Here is a 16,547-nt window from a genome sequence, read left to right as displayed (position 1 = left end):
GATTCTAAGTTGTAGAGGTGAAGAAAGAGCATTTCAGGACTTGTGGACAGACAGGGCCAATGCACAGAGACAGATGGAATGTCTTCTATAAGGAACATCAAATAGATCTTCATAACTGGGTAAGTAGAGTATGTGAAGAGGAGGAAAGACTAGGACTGGAAAGGTGGGAAGGAGCCTAATTGTGAAGAGCTTTGACTGATCATTGGTAACTTCGGAGAAAGACATTTCAGTTGAATAACAACATCAGAAGCCCCATTGCAGAGAGTTTAGAAAACAATAATATGAGAAGTGGAAACACCAAGTGTAGATTGCATTCCCAAATAGCTAAGCCATAAAGTGGAGGAGGGTAGATAACAGCTACTGGGAATGGTAAGATCAAGTGAGTTCTGGTGAGTTTTACTTACTTGTTTCTGTTTTCTATTTTTATTTTTTAAGTACAGAGGAGACAACATGTTTGTAGCTAGCATGGAGAAGCAAGCAAAGAGATTGAAAATAAAAGAATTGGGATGGTAATGTAGATAATTTTAGAAAGAGATCAACAGTGCATAGAGCTGGCAAGGAGAAGGCCTATCACTTCACCTGTGACAAAAGTGAATAAAGAGATAGTAGTGAGAGATGAGGAGAAAGAAAGATAAAGGATTTCATAGTGAATGATCTCACTCAATTTTTCAGTGAAGTGTGAGGTGGGGGATGGGGAAAGGAGTACAATGGAGGGCTCGAGAAGAGGTAAGATTTGGAACTACCACTGTGGAGGGTGGGATAGCAAACAAAAGGTACAAGGTCACACTGAAAATTTACCCTACACACAATATCACTCTGGCAATTGTGAAAGAGCCATTTGAGGCTGAACCATATCAATATTTGTTGTTGTACCATTATCAATATTTGTTGTTGTTTGTTGCCGCTGCTGAGTTGTTTCAGTCATGCCTGACTCTTCATGACCCTATTTTGGGATTTTCTTGGTAAAGATATCCTTCTCCAGCTCATTTTACATATGAGGAACCTGAGGCAAACAGTGTTCAGTGACTTGCCCAAGGTCACATAGCTAGTGTCTGAGGCTGGATTTGAACTCAGGAAAATGAGTTTTCCCAACTCCAGGCCTGGAGCCACTTAGCAGCCCAAGGAATTAACTACAACACGTACAAGAAGACTGTTTTACCCACTATATTCTATAAGGGCTTTGTGCTGGAGTTCCTCCTATATTCTATTAAACACCCATGTTAGGTGTTGGGGCTTAGGTGGAGTTTAGGACCTTGTTCCAAATATATCTATATTGAGACAACTGCTTTCCCAGACTTCTGAATGCAAAGAAGATTCACTTTTCTTGCTGACCCCTCAAATCTTAATTCCACATCGTCTCCTCAGCATATGAAGAATCTTAAGGGCTCCCTTTGACCTATTTCAAAAGTCAATGGCATGGTTCCATACACAAGGAATAGTCAAGTGCCAGCTCTTAGCACATCATAAGCATCAGGTCAGAGTCCAAACATTCCTGTAATGGGATATTCTAAAGTCAAAGAGTTCTTGGCCTTTTTGGAGTACTGTTTTCAGACCTCTTAAATATGACAAATAGAATAGAAAAAAGGGGTTTTTTGCCTTTGTGTTTTAAATACTGGGGCGCATAATATACATGAAGGAAAATATAAGCACAGAGCCTCTTCTTTCTGTCTTCAAGAAGTTAGCGTTCCTTCAAGTCTATAGGTCCTGATACTGTCCTTATATACTTAATATCTGCCTAATGATATCTAGATGGCAGAGTGCATAGAGTGCCTAGAGTCAGGAAGATTTATCCTCCTGAGTTCAAATATGGCCTTAGACACTTCTTAGCTGTGTGACCCTGGGCAAGTCACTGGAGCCTATTTCCCCCAGTTTCCTCATCTGTAAAAAGAACTGAGAAGGAAATGGCAAACCACTCCAGTATCTTGGCCCTTCACACCTGGGGCCCAGACACTGCATTCTCCTCATGCACTCCTCAGTCTGACCAAACAGACCTTCTCACTCTTCCTTACACATGACAATCCATTCTGCATCTCTCTACCTTTGTCTAGGCCAGCCCCCAGAACTGTTTTCCTGTTTTGCTTCTAGAATTTTTTTAGAATCCCCAGTTGCATTTAAATTTTACTTTAAACACCACCTCCCATAAGAGGAGGAAGCAGAAATATTTGTATGCATTTTGTGCATACTTATTTTGGATATAGGGCAGTGAGGTGGCACAGTGGATAGGGTGCCAGGCCTAGCTAGAGTCACAAAAACTCATTTTCTTAAGTTCAAATCTGGCCTCAGACACTATCTGTGTGACCCTGAGCAACTCACTTAACCCTGTTTGCCTCAACTTTCTCATCTGTAAAATGAGCTGGAAAAGAAAATGGCATCTCTGCCAAGAGAACCCCAAATGGGGTCACAAAGAGTCAGACATGACTGAAAAATGACTGATCAAGAGCAAATTTTGGATATGCTCATATGTACATACACTTTCACAGTGTGATGTAAGCTTCTTGAGGGCAAGGACTATTTTATTTTTAATTTTGTATTTTAGGAATCTAATATAGTGATTGCAGCAAAATAGGTATTTAATAAATGTTTGCTGATTGACTGATTCTTCCTGGATGTCAGAATATGATGGTCATTTGGATTTATCAACAATGAAAGCGATACTGGTAACACACACCCTGGCAATCTCTGCAGGAGAGTGTTGGGGGGAGGGGGGAGTTGCCATTAGAATCTGTAGGCTTATACTTGAAACATTAATGACCCTTCAAGAAGATTATATACTTCTGACATTTTAAATAGCTTAAGTCAACATTTTCAGCCATCTGAGGGAAAATATTGTAGCATATCATTGAGTCTATCTAAACTGAGGCTCTCAACACTTAAAATAACATCTCTACTCCATTTTGCCAATATCTTTTCTTGTAGCCATTTTTCTAAAATAGTGCCTCAAATTGCAAAATATGACTTAACAACCAATTACTTGTACAGTTTGCAAAACAAGCAAATCTCTCAGCAGGAGGAAGCTTTGCCCTGAGGTCCGGGTTCACTCTCTGGCACAGGATCCTCAGTCCTTCTTCATCTGTTCCAGCAATGTTACATTTCTTTCCAGCCCAGTAATGTATTGGACTCACAGACAGATTCTCTAAACACTCTCCCAGATTCTGATATCATATTCAGTGGAAACTCTCTTCATCATCTTTTATTTTTCCAATCTGCTAATCCTACAGTCTTTTCAGTCATTAACACCCAAGTGTAGCGATCACCCTCAGGAGTGATGTCTTCGAATGAGATGGTGAATGGTGCATTATTTAAGGGATCTGGTAACAGTGCCCACACTTTACAGAGAGCTTTAATGGGGCAGCCATGGGCAGATCAATTCAAAGACATTTGACTAAAGAACCCTGTCATAGAATTTCGGGGTTGGAGTGGAACTTGGGTTAGCCATCTTTCCAATCCCATTCCCTAAAGAAATCCCCCTTGCAATATACCCAACAATTGGTTATGTAGTCTTTACTTGAAGACCTTCAGTGGGCAAGGGGGAGGAGCACAACACCTTTCTAAGGCAGCTTGTTCCAATTTTGCACAGTTCTAATTTCTAGATGCTTCCCAACACCACCTTGCTGCCCCAGCAGCAAGCCTGAACATGCAACTTTCTATCCTGAACCCACTAATCCTAGTTGTACTCCATGGACTGCATGCATTTCAAGGAAAAAACCAAGGTCATCTCTGGGAAGCAATAACAACAAACAGCCTGATGTTAAGCACTGAACAGAGATGGAGAGCCTCTTTTTTGAACAAAACATAATGCTTCCCATTAGACAGAGGCCAGAATTTCAAAGAGTAACAGTCCATACAAAAAGTACACACTGCCAGTGACCAGTAAACAGAATAAAAACATCAACAGTGTCATTTCATGGTCATATTCCTGTGTTTGTGTTTGTGTGTGTGTGTGTGTGTGTGTGTGTGTGTGTTCGTGTGTGTTTTTAGAAACATTAGGATCTAATACAAAAGGAAGAACTGAAGATGATCTGAGAAACGCAGATCTTATTGTTTATAGAATGAGATTAATCAGTGGAAAACATTTATTTTAAGTAATAAAGCAATCTATGAGGAAAGCTATGACTACTGAATAGCTATAAGAATTTGTCTGAGTCTATATCAACAGGGCAAAATGATAAGGTTTTTGGTATTTTCCTAAGAGCAGCAACTATGCTTTCTGACAAATTTCTGCCTAGAACTTAACTGTTACCCGAATCTAAAGATGAATTTTCTCTCTCCCTCCCTCCCTCTCTCTCTGTGTCTGTCTGTGTGTCTGTCTCTCCCCTCTCCCTCCTTTCCTCACCTCTGTCTCCCTTCCCCCCTTTCTGCCCACACCCCTCTGTTTCAAATAGGGGAATACCTCTCTCTCTCTCTCTCTCTCTCTCTCTCTCTCTCTCTCTCTCTCTCTCTCTCTCTCTCTCTCTCTCTCTCTCTGAAAATATAGTTGATGCCAAAGTTGTTCTTACTTTTTCTCTCATGGAGATTTTCTCTTCTACTCTCCTAAAAAAAAATCCCCAGCTCTTCTCTCATGAAGCTTTTCCATTTGTAAGTTAAAATATGAACACAGAGTATTTATACCCACAAGCTACGTGAGTATGCTGCAGCTCCATAAGACAGTGTTGCCCTTTGCTTGGGCGATCTGGGGCAGGGGGTTGAAGGAAGATAAACTTAGTGATCCCTCCTGAGATGCAAAATAACCAAAGGGGCATCCCAGCTCTCAGTGTTTATTTTGATAACAAAGTATCATGGATTTATTATCTAAGATCAGTTTTATCAGAAAGTAGCTTCTTCAGAGTCCTCTGTTCCTGTGCTTTTAATCTAAATTTAAAATTGGCTTATAAACATGTTAAAGAAATTGGTCTGAGCAACGATCCTCTGACAAGGGAAAGAAACAGCTACATATCCTCCATAAGCCCAGGGCCACAACCAGGATAGGCTACCAACAGCAGAATTTTCTGAGTACCTGCCTCAGCAAAGTCTCTAAATTCTGAAATTGAATCAAGAGCATAGAATTTTGTAACCATCACACAAGAGTTTTGATGGTTTTTTTTACAAAAGTTTTCAGTACCTCCAGGAAACCTGAATGAAACAATGGGCCAGTAAGACTGATGTTGTTGCCCAAAACAGGAAAATGATAAATGTTGGAGAAGACGTGGGAAAATTGAAACACTAATGAATTGTTGGTGGAATTGTGAACTGATCCAACCATTGTGGAGAGCAATTTGAAACTATTCCCAAAGGGCTATGAAATTATGCATATCTTTTGGCTCAGCAATGCCATTTCTAGGTCTGTATCCCAAAGAGATCATAAAAATGGGAAAAGGACTCACATGTACAAAAATATTTATAGCAGTTCTTTTTGCGGTGGCAAAAAAAAAAATTGGAAATTGAGGGGATGCCCATCAGCTGGGGAATGGCTAAACAAGTTGTGGTATATGAATGTAATGGAATACTACTGTACTATAAGGAATGATAAGTATGAATACTTCAGAAAAACCTGTAAAGACTTGTATGAACTGAGATTGAGTGCAATGAGCAGAACCAGGAGAATACTGTCCACAGTAACAGCCACGTTGTGGCTCTTCTCAGCAATGCAAAGATCTAAGACATCTCCAAAAGTCTCATGATGGAAAATGCTATCGACATCCAAAGAAAGAACTATGGCATCTGAATGCAGATGGAAGCATACTATTTACTTTCCTTTTGTTTTGTTTTGTTTTGTTTCTTCTTTCTAGTGGTTCCTCCCATTAGTTCTGATTCCTCTTTACATCATGACTAATGTGAAAATATGTTTAATATGAATGTATAAGTAGACCCTATATCAGATTGCTTGACTTCTTGGGTATGGGGAATGGGGGAGGGGGGAAGAGGAAGAGGAGGGGAGAAAATGTAAAACTCAAAATCTTATGGAAGTGAATGTTGAAAACTAAAAATAAATAAGTTAAATATTTAAAAATAAACAAAATAAAATACAAAAAAAAAGACTGATGTCATTTCCTAGTGAATTTCTAGAATTTATTATTAAAGGGATAGCTTGTAGACTTGGGAGTATTTGCAAAGGGACATGGTAATCATTAAAAGCCAATATAGGTTCACCAAGAACAAGACGTATCAAACTACCCTGACCTCCTTTCTTAGTAGCACTTTTTGACTTGCAGGCCAGGAGAAAGCTACGGGAAGATACAGCTGTATTTCAGCCAGCAAAGCAAATCATCAAACCCTTGTGGTACAGAGGAGAGAGAAGAGGACACCGTACAAATACAGGTAGGTAGGCTAAGAATTGATTGAACGGCTGGATACAAAGGCATGTCTTCACGTCAACCAAGAAAGAAGTTTCCGGTGGAGCAGTACACACATCTCCTTTTTGCCTTTTACTATTAAACATTTTTATCTATGACCTAGATGAAGCCATAGATGGCATGCTTAGCAAATGTATGGATGCCACAAAATTGGGTGTCAGGGCATATAAGGAATAGCAATTAATATCCAAAAAGATCTGGACAGGCTTGAACAACAATGGATTGACTATAATAGGAAACTGCTACATTTCAGTTAAAAAAAAATCAGAAAAAAGTACAAGTTCAACATAGGACTGGGGACATGGCTAGACAACATTCCCTAATTTTAGTGGACTGCAAACTCAGTGTGAAGCAACAGTATGAGATGGTAGTCAAGAAAGTGAATTCAGCCTTAAGATGCTGTATCCAAAAAAGCATATTCCCAATGAAAGTATATGAATTATCATCAAGTATCACATTATTATTATTATTATCATTATTATTATTATTATCATTATTATTATTATTATCATTATCATTATCATCATTATTATTATTATTATTATTATTATTTGGCTAGGCAGTGGGGTTAAGTGACTTGCCTAGGGTCACACAGCTAGTAGGTGTTATGTGTCTAAGGCCACATCTGAACTCAGGTCCTCCTGAACCAGGCCCGGCCTCTATCCACTGTGCCACCTAGCTGCCCCCATATTATTAATTTTATATAACTTTACATCTTAGTTAAAAGAAACCTCTCATGAAGTAATCTATAAATGCTCATAGTGTTAAAAAATACACCAATAAAATTTAAAAATAAAACAAAACACTTAGGCAGGTATGGACCTATGTTAACACCAAGATTCCTGCCTCTGCACCTATTCCTCCCTTCTCTATCACTTACCTTGGGTTTAGTTGTACCCTATAATCCTGCCCCAATGGAGGTGGGGGTGGGGAGAATCTGGAAGTATCTTTACTTTGTAAAGACAAAATCTACTCTGCTATGGATAACTACTATAATGCTTCAACACTTTCCTTATCACTGAGCATTCAGAAATTGGATTTGAAAGCCTGGAGCTACTTCCATGTGTGAAGGCTTCACCAAACCATCTGAAAAAAAAATGAATGCCTCAGCTTTCTGTAATAGCCCTCAAAATTATAGAGTGTCAAGACACTAGGCCTCTCACCTCCAGGATATTACCTACAACTGGTACCTCATATACCAGACCTCTTCCTGTCAAAACTTCATCTCGGAACAGGATTTCAGACATTAGCCCCAACCAAGATCCAAGCACATATTCCATGTATAAGAAATCCCCTAAATACACATCAGCCCCTACCATATTGGGAAAAGATGAAATTAACTGGCACTAAATTTCAGTTTAAATTTAATTATGTGTTATATATTATATATAACTCGATTAAATTTATATTTAATAATACCCTTGGGGGCCCAATTAACCCTTTTCCCTAAGGACTGAGAAAGCTAAAAACTGACGCCATCTTCCATTTTCACAGAACCCTTGAGAGTAGGAGCACCTACATCAACCAGAGCTAGCAAACTCCCATCCACTCCTTCTCCTAATTTCTGTGATTCCAAACTGGGGGCTGCCTAAATGAAATCTTTCTGCCTCTACCATAACCTCCTGCTCTCCACTTCCTGAATTCTTGAACTATCAATCCCATGATCCAATTTTGCTCTGACCTCTCCCCTTCCACTGTGCCCTCTAGAAGTCTTATTCTATTACTTTCATCTTAGATGCTGTCCTCTCACATTCTTTTCTTTTTCTTTCATTGATGAAAACTTGGCTCCTCCCAGAAGTTTTTCTGCCCCTGCTCACCCTTTCAATGGCTCAATGTGCCATTCGTCACCTACCTCCAAATAAGACAACAGATTTCAAGGGGAGGAGGCCTTTAGTCCTTGAGCAGAGCCAGGACAGTAACTTCACCTTCCCAGGCCCAGAAATGGAGAGGCCAAGGAGGAATAAGTGTTGTTGGGCAAGGTCTTTGATATCCCGCCTACTTGGGCGCTCTGTTAAAACAGAAAGTTTCAGTGACTCAGGGTTGAGTACTTTTCAGGTTAATAGATTTCCAAAGGAAGGATTTAAGGAGGGAAGGCTGTGAATGAGTAGGGAACTTCTGGATATAGTCCTGATCAGGGCTAAAGTTGGAGCCCTGATGCTCACTAGTCAAGCAGTGGGCCACTCAATATAAGTAGGGCTACAAGATTGTAGTAACTCAGAGGAGTCATAATAGAATCTAGGGTTAACAGGTTCCCTGGTGGGGAGAGTTTTGTCCACCAAATCTAATTTTCATGGGGCCATAACCAATTAAAGAGGGTTCCAAGCACTATTATCATTGGTCTTATTCTCCAGCCTCCCATAGGCTTTTAACTTTATATCCCAAGACTCTAGGACTAACCACCATCTTTCGTATAAGTAACATGCACCTAACCAGAGGCTAAAGTGAAAACTGTCTGTTTTATTCACCCTCAAAGAATGAGAAAGGAAAAAAAGTTGATTTTCCTCAAGACTTCCTTATCTCCAACAGCCCTAGGCTACAAAGATATCTGTTTCTCATGATCCAGTTGTTCACGCTTATGTCCTCATTTTAAATTCATGCTATCCTGGGAGAGGTGAAACAGTGGGGAGGAAGTGGTCAGCAGTATCTGAAAAGCAAAAGTAGTAACTCTTCACCATTTCAATGAAAACAAAATAAGGACTAAAAGAGTCAGTATGGAGTTAGGTCAGATATTAAGAAATACATGTTTATAATGATCAAGACAAATTACAGTATATCATAAAAGAAGATTATGTAATCTACATTTTTTAAAATGGTCTTTAAGTATGATAGCATCCATACACTATATATTCAGTAGTTGTTGGGTGACTAACCAAATGAATAAATGCAGTCTCTCCTGTCACTAGCAGTGCTGATGAAAGATGATATGAAAATAATTTCTGGCACAAATATTTAAGTACTATTTTTAAAAGAGGATCATATAGTCACAGATAAGACAGAAATTTAGAACTGAAAGGAAGCCAGTCCAATCTCTAGTTTTGCAGATGAAGAAACTGAAACCTTGTGGGACGGGATGATACTCCTAGCCCAATGCAGGATAAACTTCAGCTTCAATAAATGTTTATTGAGAACACAGAGTGTGGGCCTTGTTGGTTTTATTTTGTTTTGTTTGCTTTGGCATAGGGAACAGAGAAGAACAAAGATTAAATAATATATGGTGCACAGAGTAGGGAAGATAAGGTATATAAACAACCATAAAAATGCATAATTGCATAAGAAACTTTTTGAGGTCCAAAAAAATTACCATCTAAGAAAAACCAGTGAAGACTTCCTGGAGGAGGGAACATTTGAGCTGAATCTTAAAGTGTGGGTAGAATTTCAGCAGAGAGAAAGTGAGATGAGGAAGGCAGTCCTGCCAGAGAAAACAATGTGGCCCTTTCTGGGGATAGTGAGCTGGGAAGATAGAACATCACTGTGGTAGTAGAGTGTGTGTAATAAGGCAAGAAAGGTGAGAAATTTCTTTAAGGCCTTCTCTGCTAGCAGACATAAGTCCATCCCATTCTAGATGTCTCTTTTCTTTGTCTTCCAAAGGAATCTGTCTGTGGAACATCTATTAATCATACTGGTTACAAACAGGTACTTGTGTTTTCTCAGCTTAATGATATGGAGGGAGAGTAGAACACTAAACAAAAAAAAAAGCTGGGAATAATGAAATATTTGCAACGAAACTAAATTTTCATGAGTCTGATCATTTTCCAAAACTATTTACAAGACTAGAAAATGGAACTTATGAGATCCCTTTAGGTCAATGTTTCCCAACCCAAACTATATAATGGCATATATAATGTGCTATGTAAGCTCCTTGGTGGCAAGTATCATTTCTTTTTTTTTTTCCTTTATTCACTCAGGACCTAGGACAAAGCCTGATATGGAAGGATCTTGAAATAGGGAGAAGGATGTAAAAACAACAACAAAAAAATCAATTCAGAAATAATAGAAAAATCATCTACAAAGATGGAAGGTCCACAATACACCTGCAGAGCACCTCAACATCCCTGTTACACTGGGGTTCAGTGTATTGTTCACATATCAAAATCAGTAGCTAATTTGGCTTGATCAGTTCAGTCATTTTTCAGTTGGGTCCAACTCTTTGTCACCCTATTTGGGTTTTTTTTGGGAAAGGTATTGAAGTGATTTGCCATTTCCTCCTCTAGTTTATTTTTAAAAATGAGGAAACTGAGGCAAACAGGGTTAAGTGACTTGCCCAGGGTCACACAGCTAATGAGTCTCTGAGGTCACATTTGAACTCAAGGAGATGAGTCTTGACTCCAGGCCCAGTACTTTATCCACTGTACCACATAACTGGCCCAAAGGAAGGAGTAACACTTTAAAAATACTGTTTATCATTTTTTTAAGTAAAAATATTTGTATGTATAGTATGTATGTATAGTATGTATGTATGTATAGTAGTCTGAAACAAATTTGTATCTTAAATTACATCACCTATGAACAAGAAAAAATAATAATAATTTAACTTATTCAGAGAAAACAACCTACGTATCAACAAAACCTGGTCACTGCCATCTCACATGGAAGCAAAATTGTAAAAATGCATTTGTGCATGCCATAGAGATAGGCATAATTTAGGTCTAGAGTCCCATTATTCCACTTCATTCTAACAGTGCTTGGCAAATATTAAATGCTTAATAAGTGTTTTCTTTTTCATTCATTCTTTCTTTCAAAGGTAAATCATACAACCTATTATATGAAGGAAACTGAAAAGTGTTAGAAAGTCAGTGACGTGTCTGTCTTTAAGCACATTCCTTCCTGGAAAGTAGATCTCCTATGAAAATAAGTAATGGTCTGCATACCTAGGGACTAAATGAAGTCACAGAAGTTTTCTTTTCCTGAGCTGAAAATATCTAGGGTACATAAGCTGAGCTGTAACTTTCCTTACTTACACTAAGGAGAACTAATCTCTGACCTCGCTTTTCCTTTGGGAGTAAAGGAATAGGTATAATCAAGAACACAGGTAAGATTAAGTGGATAAGGAGTAAAAGGCTCAGAATAGGGTTGGAGAATAAGCGGAGACAAAAGTGTAAGAAAACTAACCTTACTTTTTTATTCTAGGAATGGGGAATTGTTTGCAAGCAAACGAGGGAAGGTAGTTTTTTTTTTTATTTTCAGTTTATTTTTGTTTATTCAGATTATTTTAAATTTTATATTTCAGTTGGATACTGAAGTTTGCTAAAACTCGTGAATAGGCTTTAGTGCTTGTTATCAGCTATTATTGTCATTCAGTTTTCACATTTAGCCTAAGCACAAATTGTTATTCATGACTAGATTTTCTACAGATTTCTGGTTTAGGTTCTACCATGATGGTTTCACCACTATCTGTAGGTACTTACCTTTTTTTTTTTGGCAAAGCTCCTTCCCAAGCTGGATACTGGAAGCCCTACCAAAATGGTCATAAAACATCCCTACACAAAAGCATATGGTATTGTTTCCAAAAAAAAAGAAAGAGAGAAGAGAGAGAGAGAGAGAGAGAGAGAGAGAGAAAGAGAGAGAAAGGAAGAAAGAGAGAAAAAGGAAGAGAGAGAAAAGAGGAAGAAAGAGAGAAAGAAAGAAAGAAAGAAAGAAAGAAAGAAAGAAAGAAAGAAAGAAAGAAAGAAGAAAGAAAGAGAGAGAAAGAAAGAGAGAGAGAAAGAAAGAAAGAAAGAGAGAAAAAAGAAAGAAAGAAAGAAAGAAAGAAAGAAAGAAAGAAAGAAAGAAAGAAAGAAAGAAAGAAAGAAAGAAAGAAAGAAAGAAAGAAAGAAAGAAAGAAAGGAAAGGAAAGAAGGAAGAAAGAGAACATTTACTAGCTGTGTGACCTTGAGGAAGCAATAATCTCTCTAAATTCAGGGTTTTTTTATCTGTAAAATGAAGGGGTTAGACCCAATGATCTCTACAGTCCCATCTAGCTTTAATTCTATGAATATTTGCTCTTATTACTATATTATCCCCAGAAAGGCAATAAATGGGTCAAAAGTAGCATAGGATATCTACTTCCCTAGAGGAAAACCAGTAAAAGATTCACCAGCTTGTCGACCACAGTGATCATTCACTTTTCTGGTGTTGCTGTTTGGACCAAGTAGCAGAGAAAGGAATAACTTTAAAAATAATAATAATAATCTGCTCATAGAAGCCCATGCATAGTTCAATGCACATGAGCACAGCCGTCCTCAAAGCTAGTGAACATCATGTTTCCGTGTACAGTTCTTTGTTGAATAAGCTTCAGCAGGCATATGGTTCTCGTTGTGACAACTCTATGGATGAGTAATGATGCAAACTCTACAAAGTGTGTCTAACATAGATATGCCAATACTGAACTTCTGCCAGGTACCTTTCCCTTCAGCCTGTGTATAAGTAGGGGAAGAAGGGGTAATGGGCTCTTCTCTACTTCCCTTGCCTATGCCTCAGTCCCATGCCCTATATTACTGTCCTACATCCTTGATCATTTGTTCAGAGGGGGAACAGAAGGGTTACTAAATATCCCACTTCCACATCAAGCCTAGGAAGGTAGAGTTCTGCTTGTTTTCCTCTTAAGTGGAGAGAAATCATTGTTGCCTGATGGGAAATAAAACAGGTCCTTGAACTTTAAATTCAATAATAAACAGAACTAAAGCAATTTGTTTTATTGAAAACTTTTCTCTTGAATCAGGAATGCTTTGCCTAGATGTCTTGTTACTGGAAGGACAAGAAGATTTCTAATTACTTATGGAAAGGGTTGCTTACAGGAATAATAACTGAAGTAATCAGGTTTTCTCCTCTAGGTCATATTTTGTGATCCTCCAAGAGCTGAACCTTCAGTTATGCATGCTAAATTTGGGGGGCTTCATCTAATAATCTTAAGTGGATGTTCTGGATTAAAAATGATGAACCTCACTGACTCCATTCACACATTTTTCCTTTGTCCTAGCACAAGGGCAATAAAATAGATACACCATCAAGGTCAAATCTCTTTCTAACAGGGTTTCTTTCTAGGGGGAAAAGGGGTTTCTCCTCAACCTGCTCTGCTGTCTATTGGATGGACAGAAGGATAGACATTTGCTTCTTTTCTAGCTATTAATTCCATTCATATTTCCATAAGACAGCATAGAAAATGAACCCATGTGCACACACAGTGCTGCCATCCTTCTACAATGCCTCCAGTATTAAGTGGCATGGCTGCCGTATGATAAGCAATTCAGGGGGCATAGGGTTACATATGCTCCTAAACTAATAAAAGTGGTAGTGTATTCTCTGCACAAAAAGCAACTGAAATGCAATAAAAATAGAGACTGTTCATGCTAAGGAACTGAAGGGATATCAAAGACATAGTACATGCTATTTGGGGGCAAGAGAAAAATATAGGAGTATTTGGGAAGATAATAATGGACAATATGCCAAAGGCAAAACTACTTAACTCCTGGCTTGCTCTGTTTTCTCTTCCAAGGTAAATCACCTTCAGACTAGGAAATAAAGAACAAAAATGATTTTTAAAAAATCATGGAAAGTCAAGATAAATAAAGTGAGAGTCAGATAATAACCTCTCTACCCTGAAGGAGTTCAAGTCACAAGTCCAGATGCACTACAGATGTGACCAATGAATATCTGTCAGTTTGGTCTTTAAAAATCATGCAGAATGGGAATTGGACACAGGTAAATAACATACCAATTTTCAAAAGACTAGTGACCTATAATTTCAATTTCGTACAAAATTCTAGGATGGATTATTAAAAGGATCATTTATGAACACTAAAAGAGGGACGTGATGAATGCTAAAATCCAGGGTGGTAACAAAAACAAAACAAAACAAAACATGAGAATCATCATTTCTGTTTCTGACAATTATTGTTATTCAGAGGAATGCTGTAGTCATAGTAGGTATATTTTTATGTATATTCACACATCTGGATTTCTGTCAAAGCATCTGATAAAATGTCTCATGATATTCTTATAAACAAGCTTGGCAAAGGTAGGTATAATAGTATAGTTAAGTGGCTTCAGAACTCATTGAATGACTAGGATAAAAGAGTATATACTAATGCCACCATAGCAAGGTAGGAGGATCTCTATGGAAGCATCCCAGGGCTTTGTCCCTAGACCTCTTCTGTTCAAACTTTCTATCAGTGACACGACTGAAAGAACACACACACACAAACACACACACGTATATAGTTTGTGAATGGTACAAGGCTATGATGGCTAATACACAAGATGGTAACATCAAAGTTAATAAGAATAAATGTAAAGTTCTCCAATTGGGTTCAAAAATAATTTGCATAAGTACAAGATAAGGAGAATATAAGGCTACATAGCAAAAAAATCACATGAAAAGGACCTGGAGTTCTTAGTGGACTGCAAGTCCAACATGAGTAAAGAGTACAATAGGGCACCAATAAAAGCTGATGGGATCTTGGGCTGCATTAAGAGAACACAATGCCCTGAAAGAAAGAATGGAGTCCCACTGTTCTTTACCGTGGTCAGAATGTATCTGGAATATGAAATTCTATTCTAGGATTCACCTTTTAAGGTGGAGCATATGCAAAGAAGGGTGACCTCAAGATGTCAAGGTAGGTTAAAACAATATCATCTAAGGATCTGTAAAAGAGCTGAGCATGTTTAGCCTAGAGAAGGTTTTTATGGAGATGGAGATAGTTATAAACCATGCCAGCTAGGTCATTTGTTATCTGACCTCAGCTGGTTCCCCAAAGCAGCAAGACAATCATTCTTCTCTTGTCTAATCTATTTGTGTTATCCTACCCTCCACCTTTGCTGCTCCAAACCTTCTTATCTCTCAAGTCCCCCAAACACCTTGAAGGATAGAGATTCCCACAAAGGACCATTCTGGTTTCTACTTCTCAGAAGTACTCTCACTAAGCAAATAGGGAAATTACTCTCTTTACCTGTATTAGAGCTATTCAGTGATATTCAAGAGGAGAAAAACACCCTGCCAGTTATGCAGGAATAAGGAACAATTTTCCTATGATAGCTTCTTTGAGAACACAAGAATTGTATGTACATGAAGAATAAGAAAAGGAAAAGGGATAAGCAGTAGGACAAATGCAAGTATATAAGTGAAGGAAGAAAGCAAAATGAAAGAAGAGTTTGAGTGGCTGAGGAAACAGGCCACAATTAGAATGGAATTTGGCTCCAGGAAGTCAAAGTTCAAAGATGACTGCTTCTCTCTGCAGTGAGGACCAGCTCCACCAGCCTGAGAAACCTCCCTTGGGCTGTTGTCCTTGGGGTCTGATTGATGTAGTCCTCTACTCCAAGCGCCCACTGCCTCCTCCCCCTCCCCAAGCCTGGGATGTCAAGGGTCAGACTCTCCCAGAAGACAGGCTGCTTCCTCTGTGATGCCAAAGTACCTGCAGTCATATTGTGCTCTGTCACCAACTGCTTCATTAACCTCAAAGATTTTTGTCCCCAGTAAAAGAATTCCTAGATTTATCTCTGGGTAAGAAAAACTTCACAGGTATCCAGGAGGAAGAAATAAGCTCAGTTAAAGGAGATGAACTTTCTTTGAGCCTCAAAACTGGGATTTAGAGCCACTAGGAAAGGTAAGTGGAAAAGCTGAAGCAATTTATCACTTTATCTTTTCACCTGATAAACAATGCACTGTTTAAACAAATACACATTATGGAACACAAAGCCACAAATGTTTTATCAATGTAATTTCTATGAGAGTTCACTTTAGCAAAATCCAGGAAACACAAAACAAATGCTTGGTGAATATATGGCATTTAATTTTTCTGCCTCGTAACAAAGAGATAAATAATTGAGCTTTATGTATAGCTTTTTTTTAATTTTATTTGAAGAACAATTCAACAAACAACAACAACCATTTATTCTTTTTCTATAATCAAGCACTATGATGGATGGCAATTCAAAGATGAAAAATAATATAGTGCATGGCCTCAAAGAGCTTGAAATCTACTAAATCTACAAGAGGCAAATGAGTATGAAACAAGGTAGAAAGGCAAAGGAAGCATTAGAGGCAAAATGCTGCATGAAATATGGGGAGAAAGCAAGGAGATATGGAAGAAGTGGCACTTGAGCAAAGCCTTGATACACTTCAAAAGGCAGAGATGTAGAGGGAATCTTCTCCAGGCTTGGAATATGGACAGCACAGATGCAGAGCCTGAGAGGGCAAGGGCAAACAGGAGATGGCTAGCAGTCCAGGTTAGCTAGAACACAGAA

The 16,547-nt window shown here is 38.4% G+C and overlaps 1 protein-coding gene across 3 annotated transcripts in view; it reads right to left on the bottom strand.

Moving 5' to 3' along the window:
* Nucleotides 1-16,547, bottom strand: part of ENOX1 (ecto-NOX disulfide-thiol exchanger 1) — a 677,866-nt gene that overhangs the window by 488,000 nt on the left and 173,319 nt on the right. The window lies entirely within an intron of this gene.

The sequence above is a fragment of the Phascolarctos cinereus genome, unplaced genomic scaffold, assembly GCF_003287225.1.
Source record: "Phascolarctos cinereus isolate Bilbo 61053 unplaced genomic scaffold, phaCin_HiC Scaffold_7;HRSCAF=346, whole genome shotgun sequence".
NCBI lineage: Eukaryota > Metazoa > Chordata > Mammalia > Diprotodontia > Phascolarctidae > Phascolarctos > Phascolarctos cinereus.
The sequence above is the reverse complement of the archived record's forward strand: the minus strand, read 5'-3'. Positions and strand labels throughout refer to the sequence as shown.